This window comes from Equus przewalskii, chromosome 7, assembly GCF_037783145.1.
Source record: "Equus przewalskii isolate Varuska chromosome 7, EquPr2, whole genome shotgun sequence".
Taxonomy (NCBI): Eukaryota; Metazoa; Chordata; class Mammalia; order Perissodactyla; family Equidae; genus Equus; species Equus przewalskii.
The window spans coordinates 59,799,759-59,817,987 of record NC_091837.1 but is presented as its reverse complement, the minus strand read 5'-3'; the positions used below and the strand labels follow the sequence as shown (position 1 = coordinate 59,817,987).

Genomic DNA, 18,229 nt, shown 5'->3' with positions numbered 1-18,229 from the left:
TGAGGGGAAAAATGAGATTCCCTCAATCTCCACATTCTTGTCATTTATCAACTAGATTATTGCTTCCCTACTTAATTTCATACCGCCATCAGAATGATTGATTTAAAATGCAAATTAAAGATCTTTGTTTCCTTGGGCAGAAGGTATGATTTGGCTGGCAAAGTAGCGTTAAAAAGGATAATGGTGGAGGAAGTAGGAATAAGAGAGGTTAAGCATCTAATTTGGGTGGTATCAGAAAAAAAAAAGGCCAACTAGAATTCTACCTTAGATGAGGCCCTTCCTCTCACTGAGCTGTCGAGGGAGCCAGACACAAAAGGAATGGTTTCACAACACACGTAAATTTACCCATTTATTAATAGCTGAGGACACCTGAGACATCAGTGTAGGTGAAAGGTGAATGAAAGCATGTGCTTAGTCATGAAGTTCAAGAGGGACTCCTCTTGTGCCCCTTCATAGCCCCAAAGCTTGGGGCAGGTAGGTTGAGTCACACTTACAGGGACAGAGAAAGACAGAGTTACTAGTTTTACAGAGCAGTCCTGACCTAAACAATCTACCCAAGTCTTCACTTTAGAAGATGAAAGAGAAATGGAGAGTTGTGGCTTGCTTTCCCCAAGACACAAAACTGCCCAAGAATGAGAAGTGATATACCAGAGAAAACTCAGAAATTTGGTACTGTGACCTACATATAAAGAAAGTCGGACACCAGGCATGTTTTGAGCTCCGACCCACCCAACAATGATAGGATGGTTAAGAAGGGTATGTGCAGAGGGTGTGGAAAGAGAGACAGAATCTCCCTTGTGTCTCAAATGATGCTGCTACCTCAGGCAACATCCCTGCCACTTTGCCTCTATGTCTTGAGTGCTCATTCCCAATGAAGCCAACACCCCCAGGAAGCCTCACCTCCCTACTTGTAGTGAGTCATCACTCCTCACAAAATGTCTACGTAGTGAGCTCTATCTGTTGGTACTTCTTTTTTTCAGATGAAGAGATTAAAGATTAGAGGTTAAAGAACAGGCAGGGTTGAATGCAGACAGTTGTGGAAATTTAAGATATTTTATAGTTTAGGGGGAAATGGTGTAGCCAAGCAAGGCAGCAGGAACAGTGGGGAGAGGCCCTAGATACTTGCCATGGGGGGATGCTGTGGCCAGAATGTGTGTATCTGGACACGTGACATGATTGAGGGTGTGGTTCTGGAGCGAATCTGTTAAAATGGATCAAGAGAAAAGCTGCTGGAGATGGAAAATCAAAACAACAGGAGATTTGCAAGTCTTGAGTCATCCACATGCTGGAGAAGCCTCCAGCAAGTCAGCAAAGTGCTTCTCCCAGTGTTATATCAGATCAGGATCTCCCACCCTGACATCCGTACACCAGCACATTGCGTCTTGTCCTGAAAGAGCCTTCCCTTCTCAGTGGGCTCGCCTTCCCCACTCAGGGCTCACACATTAGCAATGCCCTCCCACAATTTCAAGTTGCACTAAAGGCACCTTGAAGCCTAAACACTAATGTGTATCAAAATGGCTGCAGTACTACCTCTAGTCCCATTTGAATTGAAAAATACCCAAACTTCCATGTCTGGTTCAATGAATTAATAAAATCCGCCTGCATAAGAAGACTTCAAGGATGATGTGAACACTTTGGGGCCTCCCAGTATTCCTCTGGTCACTGTGCCTGCAATTCTCCCATTGAAATGCATACTTTTAGCTTAACTGGAGTTCTCTTTTGTGATCAAAGTGTAACCCTCCTTTGGAAGAGCTGTGATTTAGACTGATTTTGTTTTTATGCATTTATAACTTGTTATAAATGAGGGGTCTGAGAGGGGAACAAGGAGCCTGTGGGAAAAGAGAAATCAGAGAGGGAGTAATCCTGGGTTCACAAAGGAGGACTGTAATGATGTCTTAATTCTGCACACGGCTTCTCAAGAGAAGTCTTCAGGCTTCCTTACTCATTCAGTACGTGGACCTCTAGGCCTCATTCCTGTTTACCCTGGTCAAACGGTAACACTTCTGTTAGACAAACCAAGGAGTTTGTAAAGAGGCAGTTTTAGTCAATAAAATCAATATCCATAACTAAAATTTAGTTTGGTCATGTATTTTATTTCAAATATATATGGAATAATCCATTACCACATAACCTGAGCTTCAACAAGGGTGGACCATGCCTGCATCCTTCCCCAGCCCAGGGAGGTATCATACAGTTTTCATTTGGTGAACATAGACTTGCCTGGCCCCAGGGATCTGTGGATTTTTTTTTTCCCAAGTTTAGCCTCAGCTAAAGCTTGGAGGAATCTAAATAAATCATAAAATATCTCCATAAAGACAGTTGATCCCGGTGAAAGAGTGAATTAATTGGGCTAGTTTGAACAAAGGGAAATCATAGGAAATCATCACATCCCGACCCTTCCCAAAAATACCATGATTTCCAGCCTCCTACCTCCACCTTTTGAGCCTTTTCTCTTCTCCAGTGGCCCTAGGTGTCAGCTGCTGGGAGACAATTATCTCTCAAAGTCCTCCAGGCTGAAATGTCAGTGAACAAATGGATCATGCCCCACGAGGACACTGGCATCTAGAAAAGCAATGGTTCAGGGTCTGTGAGAGCTGGGTTCACCCCTGGCTCTATCATGTAGCAGCTGTGAAACTGTGCATGTGCACTCCATCTTCTTATTAGTCAGGGCTCTTATTTCCAAGTGACATAAATTCGACTGGAGCTTGCATGTATAGAAAAGGGATGATATTGGCTTCTATGACTAGGAAATCCAAGAGTTCGAGACTTCTTTAGTCAGAGCTAGATAAAGTACTTCAGATGACTCATTTATTCATTCTACAAATATTGGCAGAGGGCCTGCTTGGGTCAAGAGCTGTTAAAGGTGCGGAAGATTCAATAGTGAACAAAACAGATAAATCTTTAAATATATAACATGACAGATGGTGGTAATTACTATGTAGAAGAATAGCATAGGAGCGGGCAGGACAGGAGTGGTTGGAGAAGGTGATGTTTGGGTGAAGGCCTGAAGGAAGCCAAGGCATGAAGCCTTTGAGGAACTCCATCATTGCCTTCACTTCTGTCATAGTCTCATCATGCCTCCTGGCTCTGTTCTTTTCTGGCTTAAATCTCAACAGGTTCATTCCACAGGGCAGTAAAGACGGCCATGGGAATTTCCAGGCCTATGTGGCCCTGCCAGCTCGTCTCTTAAAAGAAGAGACACCTTCTATTTCAAAGTATCTCCATCAATCCCTGAGAAAGAACTTTGCTCATCTGGGTAACCAGACCATTCCGGACCCCTCAGCAGAGGAATGGAGTATTTTGATTGATCAGCCTGGATCACATGTTTAGACTTAAGGCATGAGAAGCAGGGCTAGGTTATTGACAGACTCACCAGATGAAAAAGACCAGTAGGAACAGAAATGGGGGAAGGAGCATTGGCCATGGAAAAATAATAGGGGTCAACTCTACCATCGATCCTCAGTTTCCTTATCTATAATAAGAAAATAAGTATGCATAAATGAAGAGTTAGAATGCATACTAGATATGGCATATATAAAGTGTCTTGTATATAATGACCTTGTCCTAAAAACCTTATGGGTTTTGCACCTGCTCTATGTGCATCTTACTGGGGGCAGGAGAGCGGAGAAGGCGGCAATACAGGTTTCTTCTAGTCTTTTCTGTTCTCAGTAGCTGCCACAACTCACTCTGTCTCTTAGAGTTCTTCCCCCCAAGATTGGCATGCATCTTCCACATTCTTCATAGCAGCTCACTTCCTTACTACCACTGAAGATAAGTACTCAGTTCCTTTCCTTATGAAGATTGTATTCTAATAATTCAGGGGAATAGATATGGGGATATCAAAATGATAAACAACAGAAAGCCATAAATGTTATCATATATTACAAAATCATTGTGTTTGATCTTGGGACTGAAAGGTATATATGATAATAAATGAAAGCCTGCTTTCTGCACTTATCCTCTAAAGGAGGTTTCACGTAAACTCAGCTTCTTTCTGAGACTCCTCCTCTGCCCAAGAAGAAGATCTCAACTTCACAGCCGTCCCTCTCCCCAGAATGTAAACTCGGAGGTAAACGCAGCTCCAAACATTCCATGTTATTTTACCTCAAAGTGTTGATCTCTGGGAGCATTGCTGAGAATGAGGAGGAAGGGATGAGCACAGAAGATAAATGAGAGGTCTTCCTCATTGACTGGATGTGGGAATCAGGAAGCAGAAAAAGGGGGAAGGAATTAAGAATGACAACTAGATTCTGATAAAACGACAAGGAATGGTGATACAAGTCAGTACACGGAGGAAGTCGGGGAAGGAACTAGTTCTGAGAAGCTGAAGATATTGAGTACCTTTGGATAAGTAGAATGAGTAGCATGTGGGACATCCAGGTGAACTGTGGTGGTAGCCATGGAGACAGCGAGAAAAATATAGACTCAACTGGACTCTGAGAGAGAATAGAGAGGACCAAGGAGTACCATGAGACCTGAGCATAGGAAGAGGGGCCTACATGGGAGAATGAGAATGATTTGTCCAATTGCAAATGCTCATCAGGAGGGGACATAGTCCATACAATGAGTGTGAACACTGTTGTCATCATACCTAGACCCCTCTTCCTCCCATGTTCTTTCTTTCCTTCTATTGCCAAAGCCCAGTGTACCAGAGTATGCTCTTATTTGCCTCCTTACTCCTCCTCCTCTCTTACTTTCCATGTTCTGGGGGTGAACACTTCTCTTAGAACGCCATCCTCATCTCTTATAGGTATGCACTCTTAGGTCTGTGTTTTATGCTCTGGATTCTTTTCTTCTTACAGTCTCCCATTATACTCTGCCCTATGTCTCATCCTCTGTCCTTGCTTTCATATTTCTTATCAGATAAAGAGGTGTGGATACACAGAGGAAGTCCATGGCAAAAGATGCCCCACAGCCTCTCAAATCCCACCATATTGGCTGGCAACTCCCTGGGTCCACACTGAGCCAGTTTCTTGATACAACTTGACTTAGGGTTGAGCAAAGCTGGAGTGGATGCTGCAGCTATATCAGGGGCTGAGCTGTAGCCAAGAGGAGCTGTGCAGTCTTTGTGCACTCCTTCCTAAATCCATTTATTTTCTAAACGATCTGCTTGAGTGAGGTAGCTCTGGCAATTGTCAGGGAATGGATTACTTGGCTACACATTGCTTTCTACAATGTGGGAGATGACAATAATTTTACATACCAGTACCATTTCATGACCATTGCAAATGATGGTGTCCAAATGGAGGGAGAATAGTATGATTCAGAGCAAGGCACTGCCCAGGGACAAGCACAGGACCCGTTCTGCTTTCCCCTGTGAAATGTCTCCCCTGGGCTTGAAAGTGACGTTTATCAGCAAACAGTTATTATTACTGTTTTATTATTGCCTCAGTTAGCATTTATATGGCAGTTTGTATTTTCAAGGTGCTTTTCAATCATTTTTATTAGTGAGAGAGGGCAGATTGTCGAGCACAGGTAGAAGAAGGTAAAAGGCTGGGCCTTCTTGAGGAAAAGAAAGATGTTTCTGCAAACAGACAGTCATTCTGCTCTCTAAATTCGACTTTTTAAATGGTCGTGGAGAGATATAGAAATCATTTGTGCAGTAATTATCCGCTAAAAAGTCACTAAGCCAACTGAAATGCCAGGGGAGAAATTATAAATGCCACACTGCTATGCAGTCATGAGGAGAGAAATTCATTCATTCATGCATGTATGCATGCAATTCATTCATCATAATTTACTGGAAAATGAACACTTTTCCCCCAAACCTTGGGTAGGCATTACAAGAAATGCATAGAAATTCAATTCATGGCCTTTATCTTAAAGGATTTAAAATCATTATTTGGAAGATAAATCATAGCCACATCAAAAATTAAGACCATGAAGCAAATAGCACTGATTACATATATAAGAGGGATTTGGAGAAAGAAGATGTATGTGTTTGGGCAGGAGTATTCAGAACAGGTTTCCTAAAGGATCTTGGATTTGAGTAAGACTTTGCAGGACTTGCAAACCTTTTTGGAGAGGTGACCTAAGGAAGACATGACCTCTGTCCCCCAAGAACTTACAGTCCAAACAGTTGAGGTGATATGGTTCTCATATTTAAAGAAGAGGGCTCCTCAAGCAGATATTTTAAGTAGTGGGAAAGAAATGGAATTCTTTAGGATTTCAGAGGAACGAGACACAGCCCAAAGTAGGGTGAATTTCACTTAATGAGAACTTGTGTCACCTAAAGATATTGAAGACGGATTTCTGAGAAAGATATCAACACTTAGAGTTTAAGGAGGAGGCACTTTTAAGAAGGCATCTGTTCAAGAGCATTTTATTGAAGGTGGTCTCCACTCAGTCATCTAAGCGCAAATACACCACTCAGGGTGTCTGAAGACTAGCCATATCTCTAGTGTCAGAAAAGTGTTTATTCTTACCTGTTCTCCCCATTCCCTTCAACAACGTATAAAATCCTAAGACTGAATGGTTGAAAATAATTCAGCCAATGTGCCAAATTAAACTGAATATTCATTATAAGGAAAGCATAATTAATGTTTACTCTCAGTCCCAATGTCTTTAATACAACCTATCCGTGACTATTTATCTATTAGTTACTGTATTCCCAGTCTTGAGCTAGTATCTGCCATGAAATTTTAGGAAAAGATCACTTCTGGCTCTTAGGAAAACTACTATTTTACAAGTGGAAGGTTAGAGTGCTAGGAGTTTAACACAAATGGCTCAAAGATAAAACCAGGTAATCATGTGAAAGAACAAGGGTAGGGAAGGAGACAAAGGTCATGATGCTCTTCCTTTGGGTGCAAATCACAGAACAAAGTCTCAGAGGGAATTATGTTGGAAAGAATGGCAATTTGGAGGTATCATTCAATCTTGGTACCGATTGCACAATACAAGAAGGATATTAGAACTGAAAACAAAAATGATGTGTGTTTACAAAGTGATGCCTGCAAGCAAAATTGAGAAGAATACGAGCATAGTTTCCAACTTGCTCTCCAAGGGAGCCCTTTTTCTTACCTCCCATCACCTTCAATGAATACTTGCCTTGCATTGTAATTTCTCAAATTTGCAACCCTGGCTTTCTTCTAAAACCCAGCATTGGTGCACTGTGCTGAGTGGAAGGCAGAGTCATTGAATGCCTAGCCCTCAAGCTTTGAAGGTCACCACTAGTTACTAGTAAGTGACTTAAAGAAGTTCATTAACCTATATAATCCTGACTCCTCACTGTATTTGGGGTGTAGCTACCTCACTAGGCAGTTATTAAAATGAAATGAGAATATATGAAAGGCACTTAGCATCTTTTCAACACATAATAAGTAATCATAAACGTTATTCTTTTTACTATATTCCAAAGTTACCCAAAGGCCACAGGATTTTCAGAATTCCAGTCCTTTCCAAAATGATGAAGAAATCAATCTTAAAAACAAATCTCTACTAATCTATTGATAATATTTACAATAGTTTACATTTATTTGGTGTTTTAATATTCACAAAACTACAACACGTTCTTATTTAAACCTCAGATAAAATTTAGGTTTAGCAGAGGAGGAAACTATGGTTTATAGAAATCAACAATTTGCCAAGTCACACAGCTAGTGAGAGGAAGACCTGGGCCTTGAACTTAGGCCCTTGGACTCCATATTTTATGTAATTTTTACTACTTCCTACTGTCTCTTCATGTATAAATACTGATATTAATGTTAATGCATAAATATTAATATTGAGATAAACCTATTCAGAAAGATGAATGAGTCACACGACTGGGGCCCTCCTTCCTCTCCTAGGAACATATATTTATTGAAGAAGGAATCTATATTTTATAACTCCAAGGAAGGGGTTCTAATGATTAGCATTTTAGAAGACAACTTGAGGGAATATTTTGGAAGAAAATTCAGGTTGTAGATATTCAATTCAATATGTAATGTATACGGCTGGTCATTCCTCTCATGACAAGAGTGAAGACAATTTTATCCATGAAGCACCTGTCTCTGTCTATACAGATGAATGATCCAAAGTGTCACAAGGACCTCAAACCCTTTTTAACATTGGAAAGAGCCAAGGGCCCAGCCAAAAGCTTTTCTAGCATTTCTACATGAAATTTATAGTCTTACCCAATAGTCCAATCAATAAACTTGAGTAGGAGCCAGGAAATGAAGAATTTCTGTTTGCTGGAAACTTTTTGATTTGTTCTATTATCATAATTGATGACCTGAATCAAGAACTTACTCAACCAGAATATCAAACATCTCGTTCTCGCATAGACCAATGCCTCTGGAAACTGATTAGGAAAATGTTGTTAATTCACTTGGCTTGTCCTTTCCCTGGTAAACTTGTTCTCCTTTTCCCTGCTTATCCATCTGACTTAAATGCTACTCCATAGAAACGTGTGTGGTGGGGCAGAAGGAGGGTTCTAGAGAGGTTTTTCACAGTCCATGTGGTCAGAAAGAGCCACTTACTCATCAAGGCAGGGTCACAAAGAGGGCATTGATGAAATTTCCCTCTAGATGTATTGTGCTCCCTCCAAACAGGTCCTGTCCTAGATCCCCAGCTACCAAAGGACCTGTGTCCCATGGTATTCAATACAACCCAGTTTATTGCTCATCATTCTTGAGTTCCTCTTTCATCTGGCAATTCCTCAAGCACACCAAGCCCAGGTCCACCTTGGGCCTTTGCGATTGGGCCATGCCCCGCCTGTGACTCAGATTTCCCCATAACTGGCCCTTTCAACATTAGGTCTCAATTCAAATATCAGCTCTTCAGAGAGAGCTTCCTGACCCTTCCAGCTAAATTTCATCCCCAGGCCCTTTTTGTCATATTGTCCTCTATTATTTTTTTCTTATAGCTTTTATTACTCTCAGAAACCATCTTAATTATTTGCTTGCTCATTTAGTATCTATTTCCCTGCACTTGAATAAGAGTCCCACAAGGGCAAGGCTTTATCTGACTTATTTATGCCATATCCTCAGCTCCCAGATAAATGTCTGGCACATGGTAGATACTTAATGTTTGCAGAAGTAAGGAAGAGAGGAGGGCAGCTTCATGGATTTAGTTTCCACTGTGTTTTGTGCATTATTCTGTGCTATGAAATTTGTTTTAAGCCACTTCTTTTGCGTATTGATGATTTCTTTCATCAATTAGTTCCTCAGAAGAAGAGCCCACGTGTTCTATGTCTATAGTATCTCCCATGGCTGATTGTAAAACCGGTGCTTGGTAAATTCTTGGTGAATGACTAATAATTGTGAGGGAAAAAGTGGTAACCATGCAATTCAAATAACAATTCAAAATAACCATCACAGTTCAGTCAAAACCTTTAGATAAATAAGCTTTTGGAGCCCATCATTTGCTGAAAAAAGCAGCTCATTTTCCACTCCACTTTTGGTTGTGAGAATCCAATAAGGAAATGTACAAATGGAGATGAAAACATAGATGCAAAAGACGTTGGAAAGGAAGAGTGAATGGCATGTTGAGAAGGGTAAGAAAAACGAAAAGAGGAGATTTAGAAAGTCAACTAGGTCCCTATGTGTGGGAGACTGGAAAATGGCAAAATCTTGGCAGAAATCAAAAGTTGGGGTAAACAACACATTGGGAAAGAGAGGAGATGATTTTAGGTTTAGAAAAACGGAGCCCAAAATCGTGCCAGAACATGCAAGGGGAGATGCCCAACAGAGTGGGAAAAGCAAACGTGAAAACAGAGATTAAGAAAGTCATTCTGTTAGAGATTATCTTTGATTCTGTGAGAATGAGTAAAAATTCCCCAAAAAAGGAGAGGGAGCTGAGGAGAAACTTGAAGAATACACACAATAATAGAGTTGAGAAAGAAGAAGAGAAATCAGGAAAAAGAAGGGGAAAAAGGAGAGGGGGGAACCTTAAAAGAAAAAATCGTACGGAAATCAATTAAAAAAAATTTCATTTTATTAAAATATGAAATATATCTGTGGGTCTTGTTTCTGCAAGAAAAAAGGAAGCCCAAATGGAATGCCTTTGTTTTTATGTGTATGGTGGTGAGGAGGCACTGTTGGTAAATAAGTTTTTTATTGGTGCCCATAATTAAATTATTTTAATTATTTTTTTAATTATTTTTAATTTGTTCATTTAATTCAATTAATGTATAAATGCATTATAGTCATGAGACACAAAAATACTTCCTGACCAGCCCCCTCCCCACATCCCAGTACCCTCACAGGGACTATTTTGTACACGTGATCTCAATTCTTTTCTATGAATTTTCATACTTATAAGGTAGAAATATATACTTTTGATTAGTTGGTTTATAATGATACCAAGAGGTATTACATTGTAGCTCATAACTTTGAGCTTATTTTTTTTTATTCAACCATCTGTATCAGCGACTTTTCTATGCTAATACATGGATCTACATTATTCATGTTTACTGTTGCGTGGATTCCTAAATAACAGCTGTCCACACCTTATTTAACCAGAACGTTCTTCATGAACACTAACTCCTCTGTCCATGTCTCCTGTGCCTATGTGTGACTTTTTATGGTTTGGGCACCAACATATGGAATCACTGGATCAGAGAATGCAGCCCCCGTCCCTTCCATTTCTTGTTTCAATCATTCAGGGCCTAACAGGCTTGAGCACAGAATGGGTGAAATAATTGCCAGATGAATTCAAATCCCTTGGGTTGACTATTTCCTCTGACCCCTTCTTCCCTTTCACAGGTTACTATAACAAGTTGGCATTGTTGTCACCACCACTTAGATTTGGTGCAGGTACAGAGCAGGCACAGAAGCAATTTGTAAAAAGAAGCAATAAGGATGTTGCAGAGGCAAAAACGAGCCCACATCCTGGCCTGCTGAGGAGCAACTAGTGGCCTTTGCACTCTTGGCCTCCAGGATGAAATCAACTAACCCAGAAAGAGGGAAAGCATCCTTCTAAATGTCCCATTGAAAATCAGGCATGAGGGAACCCATGTCTTTCCTTAATCCCAAGCCCTCAATGTATCTTCCTACCCACAAGCCCTGGATAATTCACAGTGCCAACTTTTTACTGCACTGCTGCACTCAAACACCCACCACACTCAACAAATTTTATACTTTTCACTTGGTCTCACTCAATCCCATGTGGTGTTTTGAAAATATGTAAAGGGAAAGCAAGCCTCCAATATTTTTCCTCTCCTCATAAATATGGCATTTTAAATAAGTTTCATACATATTCATCCTTTGCTCTTTCTTTTTTCTAAATGTGCACCTATAGCTTAAGTTTTATTCATACCCTTCTCTGGTTCCCTGGTTTGAATTGAAAAATTGAAATGTAAAATATTAACCAAATAGTAAGGTGTCTAAAACTCACCTTTCAGTTTGAGGCTTGAAAAGAAATGAAAACAATCCTCCAATAATTTACAAGCAAGATAGTAAAAGAATATATCCAGCTTAATAAAAAGCAGCCAAAGGAAGACAGAGCAATCAGTAAACAGAACATTTTTGAGGAGTGAGAGATTGATTTATGGGAGCAATTTGCGATGTCAGTGTTACTAATTTAGAATGACACTTCAAACATTCAATCTGAGGAATTCTCAGGTGGATTAAGACTTTGCCAAAGTTTCTAAAGAACTTGAAGATCTTTCACATCAGTTCTCCTCAGCTCCACGTCCCAATGTGTCCAGCGCAGATGAAATCCATCCAAAAATCATTATTTTTTTCTTTCTTTTTCTCCCTCTCTTTTAAAAAAAGAAACTGAGCAGGAAATCTCACTTAAACAAGCTGTCTCACGACATTTCTGGCAAATCCTGATTCCAACTAAGTTGAAAATATCTCAAGAGCAGCCTGTCATACAGAATTTCAGTGCTTCCACTCCTGGGAAATGCAGAAATAGATGGATGTTTGGAATCCAAAAACTTCAAAACACCTTCAGAAAAAGCATCATGATGTGAGCTTCAGGATGACCTGATTTTGTGTGAGAAGCATATGCCACCCCTCATGTATCAGTGAGCTATTGCTGTGTAACAAATCACCCCATATCATAGTGGCTTACAATGATAAGCATTTTTTGTTGCTAATGAGTCTATAGGTCAGTTGGGCAATTCTGTTCTTGGCTGGGCTTAATCGTAAGTCTTTAGTCAGCTATCTGTAAGGTAGTCTAACTCGGCTGATCTTGGCTGAGTTATCTCACATACTTGAAATCTGACTGGCTATAGAATAGTTGAGGATGCCCTTGCTGGGACAAGTGGGCTCTCCTCTACATGGTCTCTCATCCTCCATCAGGTTATCACAGGCTTGTCTATGTGGTGATGTCAGCATTCTAAGAGAGGGTGTAAGTGTGCAAGGCCTCTTAAGGCCTAGACTCAGAAGTGGCACGCCATCATTGCCACCTTATTTCTTTGATCAAAGTTGATCACAAGGCAAACCTGGGTTCAAGATGTAGAAAAAGAGATTCCCCATTCTCGATGCAAAGTCACATTGCAAAGGGTGTGGATGGAGACCATTAAGTGAGGCCATTAATGTATTCTTATACCACTTCATTTTTAGAGAAACATTTACGAAGAATCTCAAAAAGAATTTTTTTTTTTAAGTGTACTCTCCAAAGTTCATCTGATCACGACCTCTTCACCATGTACTTGGACAACAGTACCAAAGGAGAGCTCTGTGGATGCGTGACTTATTAGCCAGAAATTGGGGAGAAAAGAAGAAAAATAAAAATAGATATCAAAGTACTGGTACTTAGAAAATATACACATACATTTATTATCCTTTGTGTCCCCTTCCTGGAGCATGTTGGTGATACAGCATTTCCCAACAGAGTGTTCCATTATTGTTTCCACAACTTTCTTCCAAACCTCTGTGCCCTATTCTGCAAGTTTAGATGACGGTGCTTTGTTTACCTTACCAGACGGTGTCAACAGAAGTCTTTTAGAAAAGAATCGGGATGCATATTCCTTCCTCAAATAGTCCTTAAACAGTGTATTGACTGAAATATTTTGAAGTTATGGCTTCCAGGCTACCTCACCAGGAATAATAACAAGGCCACATACGTGTACTTGGTGACAACTGGACCCAACTCCCACCTGACCCACAGCAATTGTGAGATTTTGTTAGTTATAAAATGATTTCAGAAATGTGAAAATAATGGGCACCTTCAAATTGATGACATATGGTACTAAGTAACACTGTATTCACTGTACACAATAATGTTTTTCCAAAATACCCCTGGAAGCTTTGAAACCATTACCCCCATACAGCTCTGTTAGGCTTGCTGTTTTTCAAAAATGAAATGTCTTCTTTAAAGTGTATCCATTATTGTCTAATTTAAAAATCCAATTGGAATGATCATTTCAATTGTTTCCAAGGGGTAAAGATTTTCCTTAGGCAGCTGGGTGACATTGCCTCTACACATGCACATATTTCTTTTAGAGATCTCTAAATTACTGGAACGAATGGGACATGGGGCAAAAAGGACACGCGGACATAGCATTCAGGGCACTTTTTGTTCTTTCACTATCTTTACCTTTTCAATAAATTAGTGTCTCAAAGTTTAACCTTCGTCTATAATCCATCTGGGGCTTCCTCTCATAACTCACTCCAGAAGGAACATTAGTGGAAGTGAGTTTTCTCCCAGGGATTCGCCCTCCTTCTGTTTTAAATCAAAAAATGCTTTTGCAAATTAGCCAAAGGAGACAGGCTATAAGCTTCCTGTAAGAATCCTTCAGTGTGCCCTCTGGACTTTTTGCCTGGCTGTTCTCAAAAGTTGTGCAAGTTAGGATGGACATTAAAATCTACATAGAACGTGTAAATAGCACATATGGGGACAAACACATCTTCCATAAAAACAACAGGCATCTGCAGAGTTGCTGCAATTGAAATATACAGCATAAAAGCTTACCAACCCAAGGAAAGCAGGTAGTTTGTAGATTTTTATGGTGGAAACAGTTTTTAGAGACCAGATTCATGCACGTCCCTCATTTTACATAGAAGGAAACTGAGATTAATTATTCTTTCATGCAAAACATAATTATTCAGTATCTATAATTAGGCAGGAACTGTTCTAGCCTCAAGATACAACAGAACAAACATCAAGTGACTTATCCGGGGGCACATGGCTAGTTAGTGGTAAGCCCTGCCCTTGAACTCCAGTGCCCCACTCCTCATCCAGCATTCTTGACAGTACCTGCACCTTTAGATGATTCAGAATATTTGGCAATAAAGAAAAAGAGAAAAAAAGTACATTTTAACTTCCAATTTCCTGATCAAATATTTGTGCTTCTTCACTTATTCACTTACCTTTAAGAAAGCAACAGAAAATCAGTAACAGAGGGCTGGCATCCTGAGGACCAGAACTGAACCACCAAATCAGCACCCAGAGAGCCGTGCATTGAGGCAGGAGGAAGATTTGCAACTTAAGTATTTGCTCCCTTGTCTACACTGCACTGACTCTGTGCCATCTGTACAAAGTGCAAAGGGGAACGTGAAAGAGAAAGATGCACCCCCAGTCCTCTTACGAGAGGTTAATTCTCCAAACTAAAAACAACAACAATAAAAGCCAGTGTAATAATTGGAGGAAAGATAGATCATGACATATACCAATTTATGCTGCAAGAAGAGAGTTAAGTTCAGTGTGGAGTCAGTGAAAAAGGCTTTCTGGGGAAGACCAATCTTGAGCTGGGTCTTGAAAGAAGGAAAGGAAGTATTCACTAAGATTCAAATCTTCCTTTATTTGTGAAAAGCCCTCTTAATATTTAAATACAGTTTTCTAATCTAGTTTTTAATCTAATATGCTTTTCTAATCTAGGGGCACTACCCATGCTTACGCTCAAACCTCCTGCTTCATCTCCCATATCTACCATTTCCATGGTTTTTAATTTTGTTCATTCCATTTTTTTGTTTGCTCAATATTCTCTATATTGACATTGATCTCTTCACAGTTATTCATTTGTTTTTGATTTCTTGGCTTGTTTTCTTCAGAGTCTATTCTCCCTTGTGCTGTAAGTGTGGCCTTCTTTCTGCGATGGTTTTATTTTTCTCTTCCTTTTCCTTCCTAAGCTCTTCTCATCCTGGTTCTCTCTCCTTCTATCTTCATGCCATATCTTACAGGATATCTTACACCTCTGCATTGTTCTACCTGGTATTTTTATTTGATGGAGGCATTTGTTTTCTACAAAGAAAATCTTGGTGATATGTTCAATCATATTCTCCAGATGATCTGTGGTAACTTTTCCTGGAACATGTTCTTTCATCAGGTGTCATTGTTTAGTGATGTCTCATTTTTCTTTTTCCTGTTCCTTTGATCATTTTTAAGGGTAGATTGTATGTATCTTTTTGTTTATTACTCATCTTTGGATGGGGGAAGTTCTTCCAGAATCAATTGTTGGTGGCAGGTTGGAGTTTGCAGGGATTCTCGGTATGGCTTGCGGTGGGCTGAAGTATGTGAGTTCTCACAGCCATTTGTGGCCCTTATTCATCACCAGCAATCAAGGCAAGCCCTGCAGGGCTTTCTACAATGCAGACTTCTCTGCTGCCCACTTCACCAAAAACCAGCTTCCTGAAAATCTGGGTGATGGTGTTACCTGAAACAGCTTAATTCCTTTGAGACTTACTTTCAAGAATTTCTAGGCAAGACCACATCAGCATTTATTCCAGGGCGACTCATCCCTTACTACCAAGGCAAGACTCCTCTGAGTACCAAAGTCTCTTAAATGTTGAAGTTTCCAGTCTGGCTGGTGGGAACAGGCACTATTCTGACCCTGTAGGAGTACCAGGTGCTTTCTCCTGTAACCCTTGTGGGTGGGTCTTCTCCTTGCCTAGAGTAGTTTCCTCAAAGCATGCATTGACCAGTGTTCTTCTGAACCCTCAAAGTCACTCCCTGAAGATCTCCAGGTTTCTCTCTGCGGGTAGCTCTCTCTTCTCTGTCAATCTGCCCTGCAAACTCTAGTCACCTGGACTTCCTCAAATTCCCAGCCCCATCTCCTCAACTCAGGGTGTCCACTGGGATCCATCTGGGTTTGTTCCAGAGCCTAAAACTCAAGGCAGTAAGTTCGGGAAACTATAGGACTGACTTCATTCGTTTCCTGTCTGTCATGGATTACTGTCTGTTGTCTGAGGTCTAGGTTCTTGGAAGCAATTGTTTCATAAATTTTCTGGTTTTATCAAGGGTTTTTTTCAGGTGGAAGGGTAAATCAGCCCCTGTTATTCCAGCTTGGCCCCAAGGAGAAGTCTGCATTATAGTAATTCTTTGTTTAGCCCCAACATTCTTGCTACTAAAGGCTTGTTCCAAATAGTATCCAGAAGTGCTTGCTCCATTTCTGTTGTCGCAAGAGAAGCACTGCTGGCTTTGTTCCTCCAAATGTATCCCTTAGGGTGGACACCTGGGCTCTACCTTCTTGGTCTGAGATAGTCTCCAAGGGGTCTTCTCTCAGCATGATACTAGACCATTATTCAACCTTCACTGCACGGATAGCCCTTCATCCTAGATTGTGGTTAAGAAGGCGAGATGTTTCCAAGTGTGTTGTTTCACATTTACTTTTCATTCTCCTTTATTTCGGAAAGAAACCATGATGTTGACTCAGCCTTGCCTCCTGCTGATGCTAGGCTCCTCAGCAGGTAAGGACTGTGAGTTGATATGCGTAGAAGTCCCTGCATATGGCATGAAGCCTGCACACTGGGGACTCTTAGGGAGCATTTGCTGATGATAAAGAGAAATTCAAGGGAGATGATAATATCTGAGGCAGAACAAGAGAGAAGGACATGATAAGGGCCCAGTAGAGCAAATGGGGTAGTTGAAGAGATATGCCTCCTGTTTGTTCCAACTTGAATAAAAGTCTAGATATGTAAAACTAAGCATTTGTTTGGTTAACATATGCATTCTAGAAATGTTTATATAGCCATCCAGATAATAATAGCAAGTTGCAGGGCAAGTAGATAAAGGAAGAAGAAAGACATTTACAAAAACAGAGCATATGAAAATGCGAACATGGCACATAATATTTGTTTGTATTTCTCAAAAGCTCAGTAAGAAAAGCAGTCTTCCCCCTTGCTAACTGACAACCCTTATCTTGGTTTCTATGAAGCACTCACTGATGGAAATAAAAATGAACCAAAACTTAGAAAAATGTGATAGTGTCAACCATACTCAAGGAAAAAATATAATTACTTAGTCACTTTAATTACACATGCAGAGTAAAGCAATTGCTTGCAATTTACTGGGGTATGCCAAAAACAACTTAATATTAATAAATATTTGTGAGAAATCACTTTGTAAATTTTAATTACTTAACAAAAGCAATAAAATAATTTTTAATTAAAAAGTATATACACCCATAAGTAAAATGACCCTTCGTATTCCAACATAGCAGCTTCTTTTAGAGCTGAAGGATAACACTTCTAAGCCCCTAATTATATACAAATCATGAGGGAGAAAAGAGAATAAATGTTATATTGTCTCTTCCCAATGGAAAATTAGGGAAAAAAATTGCTAAAGGAAAAAAACTGGGGATTACAATAGTCATTTTTGAGATATTCTTTTCACGTCTTGGAAGGAACATTACCTCTTTTTAAATTCTGGTAAGGTAGAAATCCAAAGCACTGATGACTGCCAAGTGCCATCTATAACCTTGAAGCCCTGAATATGACTTCTGTGCTCTTACCACCATGCCAGTCTCCATTGCGCTAACTCATTGCAATTCTTAGTGAATGAATTAATTGGTGTTTTCTTACTGGAAACTGCAAACAATTTGTGGAAATTAGTACTGATGACTTTTTCAACAGACATAAATAGTTTTGTGATTCTAATTGATAATTCCAACCACTAATCAGCTGTAATTAGAGAACAAAAACTTACAGGGGTTGGGTTAGTACCCTGCCTTTCCAACTATATGTCCAGAGGAGAAGGTTAAGTGAGATGATCTTATTTTGCCAGCCCAGGAAACCTAGATTCTTCCTACATCCCATGGCTATTGCAAACCACATAATAAAGTAGTTTTCCTTATTTCCCATTCAGTTATCCAAAATTCTGTCCCTTACTGGTATATGCCAAGTCCCCCTCATTGTTAACACAGAAAGCTCATCTGATGGAATTATTCTTAATTGTCTTCTACACAAGTTTTATAACTAGGTTTTCTACAAAATTTTTTAAGTTTCTGAAACCTGGGTAAAAGTTTCACTGAATCTTATTGTTTCTTGCTAGAACCCTGCAATAGCAGAGGCTAAGACAGGCAATGAAGAGGAGTAAGAAAAGACATTCTCTAAAGCAGACCTGTTTTCTGAGAGATGATTTA

The 18,229-nt window shown here is 40.0% G+C and overlaps 1 long non-coding RNA gene across 10 annotated transcripts in view; it reads right to left on the bottom strand.

Annotated features, from left to right (window-relative positions):
- Positions 1–18,229, bottom strand: part of LOC139084538 (uncharacterized) — a 95,557-nt gene that overhangs the window by 40,617 nt on the left and 36,711 nt on the right. Inside the window, exon 4 of one of the 10 annotated variants that reach the window (XR_011541986.1) lies at positions 2,431–2,562. The exons of the other annotated variants lie outside the window; for them this stretch is intronic. This is a non-coding gene — a long non-coding RNA (uncharacterized lncRNA). The remainder of the gene's footprint in view (positions 1–2,430; positions 2,563–18,229) is intronic. 10 annotated transcript variants of the gene reach the window in all.